Source organism: Triticum aestivum, chromosome 3D, assembly GCF_018294505.1.
Source record: "Triticum aestivum cultivar Chinese Spring chromosome 3D, IWGSC CS RefSeq v2.1, whole genome shotgun sequence".
Classification (NCBI taxonomy): domain Eukaryota; kingdom Viridiplantae; phylum Streptophyta; class Magnoliopsida; order Poales; family Poaceae; genus Triticum; species Triticum aestivum.
In genome coordinates this window covers 105,313,173-105,328,785 of record NC_057802.1, presented here as the reverse complement: position 1 = coordinate 105,328,785, position 15,613 = coordinate 105,313,173, and the positions used below count along the sequence as shown (strand labels likewise).

Here is a 15,613-nt window from a genome sequence, read left to right as displayed (position 1 = left end):
GCTCTAGTGGTGTCAGGTGTCTCTCTTTCGCAGGCTTGTGAGGCTTACGAGGTTGCTTTGCTTGTACACACGCATGGCACTTAGAGCCTTTGGCTAAAGTGAAACTCAGATTTAGATTCATCTTAGCTAGCCATGTCATACAACTGAAATTTATGTGATAAAGACGTGAATGCCAAACCTCACATTCGTTCACATTGGAATGAATTTGGTTCACGACTTTATTATAGAAATCTTCCAGGGAAAGGCGGAACAAACCACCACACTCATATCTTTTTCTAACAAATAGTCCATAACGAGATACGACTACTTTGGTAGACTCAAATACTAACTTAAACCCTTCTTTAAATAGAAGGGAACCACTAACGAGATTCTTCTTGATGGCGGGGACATGCTGCACGTTCTTCAGTTGCACGATCTTTCCCGAAGTAAACTTCAGATCTACCATGCCAACACCGTGAACAGAAGCATGTGAGCCGTTCCCCATCAGGACGGAACAATCTCGTGTGACCTGGTAAGAAGAAAACAAAGACACATCAGCACACACATGAATATTGGCCCCAGTGTCAACCCACCAATCTGTGGACTGACAAACTGAAAGTACGGTAAACAGATTACCATACCTTGATGCCGCATCATTGTTGCTCAGAGTCACATTGACAGACTTTGCGTCCTGTCCTAGCTTCTTATACTTGTTTGGTCACTTGTTTGCCCAATGTTCCTCTGAACCACAAGTGAAGCAGCCATCTATCTTCTTATCTTTCTTCTTACCCTTCTTCTTGAAGGTAGTATACTGCTAGACAGAGTTCTTTCCCTTGAACTTGTGGAAGTTCTTCTACACCACATTGGTGCTAGAAGAACCCTCCGCCCCTTTCACGTGTGAGTCCTTTGCTCTTGAGTTCTGCTCAACACTTAGATGACCGATAACATCCTCAACAGAGAATTCACGTCTCAAGTGCTTGAGAGAAGTAGCAAAGTTCCTCCATCCAGGAGGGAGTTTTGCAATAATGCAACCCGCGACAAACTTGTCCGGTAACTCACACTTCAGGAGCTCCAGCTCCTTAGCGATGCATTGTATCTCATGGGCCTAGTCCAATACAGAACGGTTATCAACCATTTTGTAATCATGGACTGCTCCATAGCATACAACTCGCTTCCAGCATCGGTTGCGCCGAACTTAGCTTCGAGCGCATCCCATAAATTCTTGGCAACACGCATATGGAGATACGCGTCGACTAGCTTGTCTCCGATCACAGTAAGAACGGCTCCCACAAAGATGGTGGTTGCCTCCCTAAACGCATTCTCCTGTTCAGGAGCAATCGTTACCATGGGAGACACACCACCAACCCAGAACACGTTCATTGCTGTGAGCCACAAGGTAGTCCTCGTCTGCCAACGCTTAAAATGCGTTCCAGTAAACTTTTCCGGTTTCAGAGTAGCGGCGAAGCCATGAGTCAAAAAGTGGCTAAAATAAAGTTTTTGGATTGTTGAAAATATTAGCACTTTTTTGACTAATCTAATCCACGAGTAAAAAGTAAGCATGGAAAATACGGTATGCATCTCATACAGAAACCTAAGCATGTGAGCACGTATAGTACATAGAACCGAAACATCTATGAGCAGCTTATATACGGCCAGCACATGTACGAGCAAATAGGGGATGAACGAGTCATACCCTCCGGTTGGCCAGGCCAACGCGGCGACGGCAGCGGCAGCCTCGGCATCGGCCTTGGCCTTCTTCTTGGTGGCTTCGTCGTCAGCCATGGAGTCGATGCAGGGGAAGTAGTGGAAGCAGAGGCGGACGGAGACGGGGACGGATCGGGAGCAATCGCGTCGAGACGCTCCCCAATAACCTTATTGCCGTTCTCCCGGGCAAGATCTCGAACAATAGGGTTCCAGAGGCACCTGCTCTCCCAACCAACCATGCACGCGGTCGTCGGGATGGGATCGCCGGAAGCAGCACAGAGAGAGGAATAGTAGATGACGGCTAGGGTTGTACGAGAGGGAGTGAGTGAACTGAGTTAGGGTTCACTCCACTGGCCAACGCCTTCTTATATAGGCCGTCAGGTAGATGGGCCTGGGCCAGGCCCACGATCGAGTCCGCGAACAGCCCATGGTCCAATGTCTCGGACAGTGACGCTTCCGTAAGCGACTCATTAATTACCGCAACCCGCGGCGCGCGCGCGTCGTGACGAGGCGTGGTGTGGCGAGCAGGCGGCGGAGAAGAAGGAGCGTGCGTGTACAGCTCCTATTCCCAAGCTCCCAATAGCAAGTGGTAGAGCAGCCCTTATAAAGAGGTCGGTACTAAACTTCCCACACTTCCCACCACTTGCGTACACATGCATGGGCCTTAGAGATTAACTAGGAATTATTGTCTTATATGGGCCTAAGCCCATCCATAATCCATCAAATACACATGCACCAGTAATGCAAACTTGTACACAGGTCTGTACGCGTACACCACACTGCTGCTACTACTACGTACTGTACATACATAGATAATCAGATATTCCACCTAAAGCCGTACTCTGCATGCATGCATGCAAGCTATGCTACGCACCGCGATCCTTCCTGAAGGCGTCGCGGAGGACCTGCATGTCGGCGACCACCCTGTCGCCGCGGCGCTTGATCACGTAGAACTCGCACAGCGCGCGGCCGGCGACCCTCCACGATAAGCCGCACCTTTCGACACGCCTTCCTTCGTCATCGCACCGGCACCGCGCCGCGTGCTCGTACACCAGATGGTAGATCGCGCAGGCCTCCCTGTAGACGGCGAACGGGTGCTTGTGGCTCTCTTCCAGCTCCGCCGCGTCGTACAGCATCTGCATTGCAGCCCAACCCAGTTCTCACGAGCCCGTCAGGGAATGCATGATGTTCTCACGACTTTGTTAGCCAGCAGTGGACTGGTCCACGCTTTACCTGCTTGTATTTTTGGTCTAGCTCCCGGAACCTCGCCTTCTTCTCTTCTTTAGAGATTGGGCGATTACTGTCCAATAGCAATGTGCTCGCTCTCCGATACTCGTCGTAACGTAGACCCCACATGTTGCGTTCTTCGGCTACTACTTCCTCGGTGAAGCATGTCAGCGGAGTTATATCTGAAAAAGAACAGAATGGAGACAGTGAACAAGACGAACGTCATGATGATAGAGTCCTAACTGACCTTACCTTATTGCTGATGATAGTTGGCATGAAAGTGCTAACTGACCTTGCCTTATTTCTAACCAGATTATAAGCTTTATTAATTTATGTTCCCAGCTTAACTCCTAGCACAGCCATGGCTAGGGTGCATCTTTCTTACCCAAACAGACGCAACTAGAAATGCATAAACAGCCTAGATGGATAAGGACTAAAACCATCGAATTCCCACCGCTGTGAATTAATCAGATAGAGATATCTAACTGTTGTAGCTGTATAACAAATTATGCAACTTTATATTCCATTGGATTTTGTCAAGTTATATAGCAAAAATTATCATGAAAGAGATCTTCTCCCTATTCTCTCTACTCCGCATACCTGGACTCTGTTAGACTTCATATTGTAGCCCTACTGTGTAAACCATACCGTATTGGTATTGGACTTGTACGTCATCATTATATATATATGTGATAGGCCACCCCTTTGAGGGTTGAGCCAGTTCCCCAAAACCTACGTTTTACATGGTATTGGACTTGTACCACGAGACTGATGAGCAACCTCAATACCCAGGAAGAAATGAAGCTGTCCCAAATCCTTAACTGCAAAATCACGACCAAGCGCAGTCACAAGAGCATTAGCACAGAAGCTGAGTACAAGTCGGTTGCCAATGCGACTGCCGAACTTATATGGATTGAGTCCCTACTTCGAGAGCTAGGAGTTGCTTAGCCACATCCTTCGGTCCTTTGGTGTGACAACATCGGTGCTACGTTTCTGTCATCAAACCCGGTGTTCCATGCACGGACTAAACACATTGAGATTGACTATCATTTTGTGAGGGAACGTGTTGCACAGAAGCTACTACAAGTCAGGTTTATCTCTTCAAAAGATCAACTTGCAGACATCTTCACCAAGCCTCTATCTTCTCCCATGTTTGAGGTCTGTAGGCGCAATCTCAACCTCCTAGATACTACAGGAGTGAGTTGAGATTGAGGGAGGGTGTTAGACTTCGTATTGTAGCCCTACTGTGTAAACCATACCGTATTGGTATTGGACTTGTACATCATCATTTTATATATATATATATATATATATATATATATATATATATATATATATATATATATATATATATATATATATATATGATAGACCACCCCTTTGAGGGTTGAGCCAGTTCCCCCAAAACCTACGTTTTACAGACTCAGGTGAGTTTCTGCCCCAGCACAGCACTACCGAAAGCCCGGAGGTGTGCATCTTCACCCTACAGCCTATACAGAAGTTTGCAAAACGCCTGGCTGGTCACTACTTATCCTCGATAGTCCTACTGTAATGCATCTAACTACGTCACCAATGGTGTTATGCTAAATCCAGAATTTCCATAACTCATAGTGGCCTGATTGCCAGGATTCATCTCTGCTTGAAACTGCCTATTTGTTTGACAGAGATACTTTCAGCACTTGCAAATTCAGTGCAACCAAAGCACGTAGGAGCAAAAGAGAGGTCAGCTGTATACTGGAAACTGGCAACCACCAAACCTAGTTAGGTAAAAAAAATATCATCGAGACACATCAGACATGCATCACAACGGCCCAAAGATTCCACTATCGTGTTGCCGGTTGATCGAGCCTAAATTTGATTTTCTAGCAAATCAAGGAACTAATGGTGAACAGACACTATAAAATTACATATAATCTCTCGAAAGCTATCAGCTCAGCACAAATGCCCCTAGTCTGGCTACTGTGCGATTATATAATTGTACTATAAGTTCCACATTTTTTCCTCAGCAATCGTTGCAGATTGTACATATATAACACATGATCAGTAAAAATCAGTTTCAAATGAAAAACATATATAACCAACTAGAAATATCAACTTATTGATTGGGTGAACTGCTTCAGGCTGATGCGACTTTGCTAAATCATAGATTTTGCCCAACACTGATGTGGAATTGTAGGGAGGTGTAAACCCTTTTCCCTTCCATAAAGTGCGGATATACTTCAACCTTCAGATGACGAGGCATAGTGATCTATTTGGAAGATGGATGAAGAAAGAAAGTTTAGCTGAAGTACGATGTATGTAATATCATTTTGTTGCAAAACAAAATGAAACTATTAAGAAAGACGGTTAATGTCCTGGTGATGAAAGCATACAAAGAATCATCCACTGTATGCAGGTTTTTTATGTAATCTACATCGTCACTGTACCTGGATCATCACATATCCAGTCACCAATATTAGCTAAAAGTACACTAGTAAATTGCATCGGTGGTTGATTAACTTTGTGTTGTGTTGTGATTTGAGTTGAGTTGTCATTGTAAGATACCTCCCGCATAGGCCTCCGGGTCCTTTATATAGATGTCTTCTCTTAGAAGAGTAAGGTGTGATCTTTCTTTGATTTGATTGGGCTTAGATGGAGCAACTAAGGGAAAATCTCCTTATAGTTGGTTTAAGTGCCAAATCCATAAGGAACATGACATATCCATGCCAAGTCTTTCCCTGTTACAACAGGATAGGGGTGTTCCAGAACCCCCTGGGCCACATGTACAGATTCATCATCATCATACACATTGCACAGTACTACCTCCGTCCTGGTTTATTGGTCCCCTTAGTATTTTTTTGTCAAATTTTGACCAAGGATTTAATTAACAAAATGTTAATGCATGTCACAAAAAATAGTATCATTGGAAACTATGTTCAAATACGAATCCAATGATATAATTTTTTTATGACATGCATTGACCTTTTGTCAGTTAAATGTATGGTCAAATTTTGACACAAAATACGAAGAGGACCAATAAACCAGGACGGAAGTAGCATTTATATCGAATTTTTCTACCATACATCATCCACTGAGTTCATATCATGGTTGTGAAGAAGGGTAGCAGTAGTAGGGATAGAAAATTATAGAGGATAGGGATTAGCAACTGGAAGGGAGGGTTGCTACATTCTTTTTCTTAATCCAACTACTAGCTACCTTTTTTATAGAGGGCTTTGATCCATTTCTTTATATCCCAACTCAAGCACTCAACTAAAGAAATAATTGGACTCTACACAATTAAAGTCCATCCTTACTAACTCATCGCCACTAATTCTGTAACACATAACGTTTTTGGATGTTTAATCCCGTACCAGTAGGTGAACAGTAAAAATTACAGTAACTATAGTGTATATCAACAGAGGATTTCAAACCGTGTTCCCACTTTTCGGGGCATCCAGAGCCTCATAGTAAATGTCAACCAATTCAAGCATCTTAGCCTTTATTGGCTCCCATTCTTTTTTGTCTTCTTGAACTTCACATGTCAGTAGCCGATCCATATATACCAGCCAACAATCTGCAGCTGCACCCAGCACATAACTGAAGAAAGGAAAAATCTCAAACAACGTTAGACCACATAACTTGCATAGGTCATATATAATACAGGGTCTACAAAATGGTCATGGCAAAACTAGGAAACTACAACATGCTGAGCAGATGTAATATCAAAATATATGTGATGTTATCTGTAAACAAATAACCAATACTTCTTTTACTGGACACTGTAAATATAGGACATAATATTTTGAAACGGTAGCATATGTCAACATTGTTCCTTTTCTCTTAACAAATTTATCTATAACTAGAACTTAATGTATGATTATGATGTAAAGTTCTTAATAACAATGATCTTGGTCCAAGAAGGTATGATGAGTAATTCAATATGTGGTAGAATCTTATTGTTAAGCTTCATGCACTAGCCAACGCAACCAAAAGTCCAAACTGATGGAAAGGGCTAGGTAATCCACATATACACTTCAACACCCCCTCTCACGTGTGACGCGGGAAGTCAACACATGAATAAAACACCCCCTCTCACGTGTGACGCGGGAAGTCAACACGTGAACAGAACACCTCCTCTCACGTGTGACGCGGGAAGTCAACACGTGAATAGACTCAGAGGTATGGCTCAAGAGGCCTATACGTGGACATAAGAGGGGGGTAGCAGCAAATTTTGAATAAACTGCGAAAGCCAGGACTTGAACACAAGACCTTAGGCTCTGATACCATGTTAAGCTTCATGCATTACCAACGCAACCAAAAGTCCGAACTGATAGAAAGGGTTAGGCAATCCACATATACACTTCAACACTTATTAATCATAATTGACTTCATTATAGGTGTACACATGTCGATTTGTACGATCTTCGCCACATGACCTGGATCCTGTCAGTTTATGTCCAGACTTGGTAAATGAGACGACCATTGTATATTAAAAATACAGTTTAGGTAACTCGAACAATACATTTTAGGTATTTTGGCCTTCTCAAAATTCCGATGGCCTTTCAATGTCAAGACGCTCTGCGGGCTTAGATGCATAACAGAAATAGCTGAGTTAAGTGCCCATGCAAAAAAAATATTACGAGTAAATAATACCTTGGTGTAAACCTAGTTCTAAAAAATTCACGCAATAAAATGTGTTCTAGCTTGGATTCATCATAATCCTGAGGCTTCTCTTGTTTAGCCTTCCTTGGAGGGTTTCTTGGATCCCATGGTTCCGATGGTTTGAAGTACTTCAATAACTGAAAAGGTCATTTTAATGATAGTTACAATGCTGCGCAGAGTATGATGTCATACCAATAGTCCAAAACAATTTGGTGCCAAACTTATTGAGTATCATGCACCAACCAAAAGCTTAGCATTTATACTTCAACACTCTCCCTCAAGTGGGACTCTCTGATGCCTAAGACAATAAGACCCTAACTGCAAGTGAACTATATGTTCTCAGCATTTATACTTCAACACTCTCCCTCAAGTCGAACTCTCTGATGCCTAAGACAATAAGACCCCAATTGCAAGTGGGCTGTATGTTCTATCGAAAGAAATATGTGAGTCAATTCTTGAACTCAAGACCTCTTAGCTTTGATACCATATTGAGAACCAACCAGTGCAGCCAAAAGCTCATGGTGAGGGGAAAAGGTGGGCAGTTTAATTAACAAAATGATGCTTCAAAGATACACTAACAATTTCTGAAAACCCAACGCAAGGTATTTTATATTTTAGAACAAAAAAAGGTAACCCTAAAGGACACAAAACCTAATTTGTATCATTAGCCGAGTTAAAAAGAAGTCAACACATTTGGATCAAATGTACCTTTCTGTTAAAAATACCAGGAAAGATTATAGGAACAAATGAGTGGTAAATTTAGGCTATATCCTGAATGATGCAACTTTCAGAAACAATATTAGCTATTTGATGTTATATTTATCCACTAGATGGTAACGTTTAAATATCATTGTTTTATTTTGAAGTGAGACAAAAATATGCATTTTATATAATTTGCAGAAACCCTGTATAAATAAAATCAGCAATGCGTGTAGTAAGTAGGACCGGAATTCAACTTGCAGAAACCCTGTGTAAATAAAATCAGCAATGCATCCCAAATTCCATGCTCTAGGATTATATGAAATATGAATAGTTACCTTCTAGCCCACCTGCCCTCAAGCTCCGAGCGACCCTCTCCGGCGACCGCGTGTCCTCCGGTGACCGCTGGTTCGACTCGGAGAGCGAGTCCTCGACGCGCTCGTACAGCAACGTCGCACGCACCCCACCGGTCACCTCCGCGCGACTCGCGCTTCCAGCCCCCGCACGTGCTGCCGTCGCCGTCTTTCCTCGACAGCCCGCTGCGAGACGCCTCAGCCCCCGCTCCGAGGTGCACCGCGCCCCGGGCGGCGTCCAGGTCGATGCAGATGGCTTCCAAGAGCCGCGACGCCGGAACCGCCGCCGCTGCCCCCGACAAGACGATGTGCCCAACCCTCTGCTGCCTCGACGGCGCAGCCCTTCCCCAGAGGAGGTCGCCGGACTCTGCTTCCGCTGTCTTGACCAAGGCCACTGGGTGCGTGATTGCACCAACGATGTCAGGTGCCGCCGCTGCCTCCTGTCCGGCCATGACTCACGCTCCTGCACCCCTCAGCGCCAGGAGGCCGCAAGGCAAGCCGCCCTGCAAGCTTGCGTCGGCCCCAGCCGCGCTGGCCCCGCTGCAAGGGCGCGTGCTCCCCAGGCCCCGCCTCCGCCCCCGCCCCCTCTCGCTGCCCCGATGTTCATCACACCCGCACCGCATGTGCTCGAGCCGGTGAGGGTCATCATGTCACACTTCGTTGAGATGGAGGAGGCAGAGGAGGTTCTGTCGCGCGCGATGGTGGCCTCCATCTCCGGTAACCAGCCGTAGGTGTCCGCGGCCGAGGTCGCTGACCTGCTCCTCACCTCCCTCGAGCTTGCTGATGGAGATTTCACGGTTCATGTCCACCCCGGGGACTTCTTGATCCTCTTCAACTCGCGCACCACCATGCGCCGCTTCAACGGTGACCATTCATCAGCTCTCCGTGCTTCCCCCTCTCGCCCCTGGAGCAAGCTCGCCCATGCGGGCACCGGCGAGTTCGAGTACAACGTTGAGCTGGAACTATGCGGCATACCCGCCCAGGCGTGGCATCTCTCGACCGCAGAGCACATCCTCGGGGACAGTTGCTGGATCGAACGTCTCCACCCCGGCACTCGCTCCAAAGCAGACATGGCAGTTTTCCGTCTGGCTGGGCGCATACACGACCCCGCCAGCATACGCCGCGCAGCCGTCCTGGAAATCGTGGAGCAGATCCCGGCTTGTCTGAGCTCCGAGGCACCGACCATCAGGACTCTCACATATCCTGTCTCACGCGTAGATGAACAGAGCTCCACCTCGACACGCCCAGCCGCGCGACGGACCTGGCGGAGACCATGCGCGTGACGGCAACGACCAAGGGCGCGGCCTGGGTGCTGGGCGTTCACACCACCGCGGTCGCAAGCGCCGGCGCACGGAGGCGCAGCCCACTGGACGCGTCGATGGCATGGTCGTGTATTCCTTGGGCTGGCGCGCTGGTAACCGCCCCGCGCGCGCTGACGGGGTGGCCGTCGACCAGGCATGGCCGGTGCCCCAAAACGCGGCGCCGTCGCCGCCGTCCGTACCGTCCGGTACATGCTCCATGGCTCCGTGGCCAGGTCAGCTTGGTCAACATGACCACCGCGGCCCCGCCCAACGACTTCGTCGTGCCAGAAAAGGAAAGGGCAAAAGTAGACCAAAGTGTGCTTTGGCTGAGGACACAACTGTCGCCGCGGTCGTGGAGGACAGGGTCGTGCAGGCGGAGCCAGTTGGCGGCCCCACGCTGGCTACTACCGCTTCTACCACATGCACAGAGCCCCCCACGGAGCCACTTGGCGCCACCCCACTGGCCGCCAATACTCTAGAAGCTCTTGGAGTCTCAAATCAACCACCATGCCTCGGCCTCGAGGAGGATTGTGTAGGGGCCACTACCGGCTCGCCCGATCCGAGTGATGGTCAGGAACTGCCCGAACTGAGGAGGATTGTCGGTACGTACCTTGGCCTCGCGTCCCTCGAGCGCACCATCGCCCGACAGCGTGCGCGTTGCCACGCTCAAGGACGGCGACGCCAACACTGGCTTCTTCCACCAGCAATGCTCCTTCCGTCGGCAGAAGAACTGGATTTTCAGCCTGGCCGTGGACGAGCATGTGCTCACCGAGCATGATGAGATGGCGCAGGCGGCGTTTGAGCACTTTGACAGAATCTTGGGCACGTCCGCCAATCGTAACATCACGATGGACCTGGAGCAGCTTATTGACCCGGGCGACCTCGCGAGCCTCGATGCGCCCTTCAATGCAGACGAGGTATGGGACGCTGTCAAGCGCCTCCCCGCCCACAAGGCTCCGGGGCTGGACGGGTTCACCACGGAGTTCCTCCAGGCTTGCTAGGGCATAGTAAGGCAAGATATCATGGATGTTTTCCAACAGCTGTACGTGTTGAGAGGCCGAGGATTCTGCAAGCTTAACCAGGCCCTCATGACCCTGCTGCCCAAATGCGCGGGCACCCACGAACTGCGCGACTACCGGCCAATATGCTTGATTCACCTGGTGGCCAGGGTCTTCGCTAAAACACTTTCGCTGCGCCTCGCCCTAAAGCTGGACAGTCTGGTTAGCCGCAACCAGAATGCATTCATCACCGGCCGCAGCCTCCACAACAACTTCATCCTTGTCAGGCAGTCGCTTAAGATGTTGCATCAACTTGGTGCCCCGCGGATCATGATCAAGCTCGACCTCACACGCGCCTTTCACTCCCTGTCTTGGCCATTCCTCTTCGAGGTATTGCGCCAATATGGATTCGGAGACCGATTCCGGGAGTGGCTTGCGATCCTGCTATCGTTGTCCAACACCCGTGTCCTACTAAATGGCGAGCCTGGCCCGCCGATTTGGTACCGCAGCGGGCTGCGCCAAGGTAACCCCGTGTCCCTACAACTCTTCATGCTGGCAGTGGACACCCTCAGCAGATTGATGCGCCGCGCCATTGACATCGGCATTCTGCAGCAGCTACACCCTCGTCGGCACATGCCGACGATCTCCTTGTACGCCGACGATGTCATGCTTTTCTGTCACGCGACGCCGGGAGACGTGGCCGCTGTCAAGGGTATCTTGACCCTGTTCGAAAAGGTGAGTGGGCTTCAGGTGAATGACGCCAAAAGTTCAGCCACCATCCTCCATGGTGACCTCGCGGCTGACGCGTGATTGCCGAGCTTGGGTGCCCGGTAGTGCAACTCTCTGTTACCTACCTTGGTATCCCACTGACGACACACTGCCCTACTGCCGCCCAGCTGCAGCCCTTGGTTGACTCGGTGGCCGCCAAGCTGCCCACCTGGAAGGCATGGCTTATGAACAAGGCTGGGCGCCTTGCTCTGGTCAAGTCGATGCTCAGTGCTATTCCCGTGCACCAAATGCTTGCATTCGCCCCTCCAAAGAAGACTCTAAAGCAGCTAGAGAAGATTCAGAGGGGTTTCTTGTGGGCTGGACGCGCCATTGCTAATGGTGGACATTGCCACGTCAACTGGCGACATGTTTGCCGCCCCATCGAGTACGGAGGCCTAGGTGTGCGCGATCTCGAGCGCGCCAGGTTGGCGCTACAGCTGCAATGGCTATGGTTCGCCCGCGTGGACACGGGCCGTGCCTGGCAAGGGCTTGACCTACAATTCTCCCATGAGGAGCGCGCGCTGTTCTTCGCCTCCACGACCATGGCTATCGGGAACGGCCAGTCTGCCCTGTTTTGGGAGGACCGCTGGCTTAGCGGAAAGTCCAACCGCGAGCTCGCTACCAGTGCATCCCCAAACGGCGACGAAATTCAAGGACGATGGCAGAAGGGCTGGCAGGGAACTCCTGGGCTCATGATATCCAGGGAGTCCTTGGCCTTCACGAGATAGGCCAATACCTCATGATCTGGCAGACCGTGAACCGTACCATCCTCTCAAATGAACCAGACCAGCTGCTCTGGAGGTGGACGGCCAACGGTATCTACTCGGCGCAGTCATGCTATGCGGCCACTTTCCATGGTTCAACACGATGCACGTCCTGGAAGCTGATTTGGAAAAGCTGGGCGCCATCAAGAGTAAAATTCTTTCACTGGCTGGCGAACCAAGATTGCTGCTGGATGGCGGAGAGGCTCGCTCGTCGCGGGCTGCAGCATCACCCCAGGTGCCTTCTATGTGACCAAGCCACTGAAACACTCCAGCACTTGCTCCTGACCTGCCCCTTCGCTCGCCAAACCTGGTATGCCATCTTGGCTTGGCTTCGCATGCCGACCCGGCCACCGGACCAGGAGCCCACTGTCATGGCAAGGTGGCTGCGCGCGAACAAGCACACGCCGATGACGCGCCGCAAGGCCCTCAGGTCCATTGCCTTGCTAGTTCCCTGGATGATCTGGAAACACAAGAACGAGTGCGTCTTTGACAATGAGACGCCCTCAATTGATTTGCTAGTAGATAGGATCAAAGACGAGGCCCGCTGTTGGGCAAACGCCGGAGCCCAGGGACTCGGGGTTGTCCTGCCACTTCCTGGGATGTGCACTGATCTGCCAATGGCATTGTAAAACTCACCTCTTAGGAGGCTTGTTCTCTCTTTCCTTTCAATGAAATGAAACGCAAAGGTCCTTTGCGTTTTCTCGAAATAAATATATATATATATATATATATATATATATATATATATATATATATATACTCCCTAATAAACTAGTGTGCAATATGCTCCAAAGGATTATGTTTGTTAGCAAGGATAGCAAAAATAAACAGTTCACTACAACATGTCAGAAACAATGACCAACCTGTGGGTTTCTCGAGACCCAGTACATGTCACCATCAAAATCACCACCTGCCATCTCATCAGCTAGAGATCGTGGTCCAGAAACAGGAAAAAGAATAGCATATTTGGAGTCTCCCACAAAATCCTGTATAGCCTCACTATATGTGGCTGTCAAGACATGTATATCACCAAAATGCAGCCCAGGATGTCTAGACAAGAACCTCTCCAGAAATGGGGTCATGGTCCCTGTTTGATGAGACATAATTAGTAATAAAAGGAACAGACGAACACTTCAACCTTCTAGTTCCCTTCAAAAGGATGGTATGGTCTATAATTAAACCTAGAACATTACCAAAGTCTAGAAGTCCCACATATTTTGTGCCCTGGCAATATGTAATTAGTCACACATACTTAATCCAGCACGAAAACATACCATCCACCAAGATCAGACCATGCATTTATTAAACCATGTTCTGACCAGTCTATATAAAAAAGGTACATGCTGAAGTTGTTGCTTCCTTATCAGACATTCTTCTTTCAGGGCAGGATGATCATCAAACTATTCAAGGACTTGAAAAAAATCAAATTGATGTACGAAGTGTGTTCTTTAATGCATTCATGAAACCAAAGCAGAAACCTCTAGTCCATATGAAGGTGCATAGTTGCATACACCAACAACACCTAAAAGCTTAAGCTAGATGATGAAAACGGTGAGCAACATACTTACAGTCACACTCGTGTCTAGGCTCCTTCAAGCCTAAGATATGGACTAGAGTGAAGTCAGTGAACTGCAATTATAGTTCTTAAAACTTAGTTACTAAGGATTTGAACTAACACCTCTTGATCCTGGTCCTGGTACACGTTCGGTTGCAAGCACCAGTTCATCCAAAATATTATTATTTATGGGAGAGGGGGTGGGTGTGGAAAGGTCATCCAAAAGTCTAAGCTGACCAGAAAAGGTGAGCAATATACCAATACTTAAAGTCTAAGCTATTTCAATGCATTATCTAACGACTCACTGGTTTAAAAACAGAAACAAAATAATGTTTAGGTTCTGCATTCCCCTTCTACAACAAATTGTAACATGATAAACAGATCCAGAGAAACCAATATCCTGTTTATGTAAAATTATAAGATTATGGCAGTCGTAAAAATTGAAAAGCATAAGGAAGAGATAAAGGAAAGACCGAGAAATAGAAAGGATATGGTGGGTTACTGGACCACTTACAATATCACACAGACTTCATGGGACTTTAGTGTCCCTGTAGGATCTGTTGTGCCCATCAGATAATAACACTGATCGACAGGGAGCCTGCCTTGTTTGAATCCTTCTCTTTCCTCCTTGGGCTGGTGTTGTAAGTATGCTTCATCTTCTGGTCAAATTCCAGAAAGGATCATCCGTGCAGACATTAAATCATCCATGTCACCATGGTTAAATGCAACTGTAAGAGGGATCACATTAATAGAAATTGCAAGTGAAGGCATAACTACCACTAGGTAAATGCATACTTGAGATGTTAAAAGTAACAAATTCCTAAACATCAAAGAAATGCAACATATCCCATATTTATAGCAAAATGCAGCATAAATACGTGCTCTATTCATGATATTTCAAATTAACCTTCAAGGGAATCTCTAGTTTTATGGCGAGCTTTCTCGACATCTTTTAGTGCCTTCCCTAGGAGCTCCATAAAATAATCTGCTGGAACCCCTCCATATTGAAGCAGCGTGATTAAAAACCTTGATGTCAATGCCCTTTTGGGTTGGTTGCTGGAAAAATGTTGGGAAGTGCCAACAAAAGGCAAGAATTTCATTAGCTGTAGAGAATGCTCAAGAAAAATATCTCAATATTTATCAAAACCGTAGCACTACCACTACAAAGAAATTAACTCTGTGACTTCAGCTACCAAACTGATTCACAGAAAGCTTAATCAGTTAGTTAAGCGTGGGTGACCTTAATAATACTATAAAATCGAAGACAAAACATGTACCAAGTAAAGAACTGCCTTTCACAGTTTTATGGGAACTTTCCCAGTTCTTGCTAAAACCAAAGTAGTTTAACGATCACATCTAAAATTCTAAATTATGGCCTATGCAAGATATCCCCCCTACTCATACTGAAATCCAGTAAATGCATATCCAGGTTACTTACCTCGTTGAAACAATTTCCAGTGATTTGAAGGAGTGCCCACCTTATAGACTAGGATCTGAGTTTACTTTTATCATTGATGGTCGTATATGGATAGTCCTTTCAGGAAGCTGCAAAACATAAGAAATATATTCTTAAAAAATGTTAAGAAAAGTTCAAAATTTGACCGACATAAAGTGAACAAAAATG

General features: G+C 47.2%; 1 pseudogene; it reads right to left on the bottom strand.

The window, feature by feature from the left end:
- Positions 1-2,549: 2,549 nt before the first annotated feature.
- LOC123076181 (probable RNA-dependent RNA polymerase 4) overlaps positions 2,550-15,613 on the bottom strand; it is a 35,612-nt pseudogene continuing 22,548 nt past the window's right edge.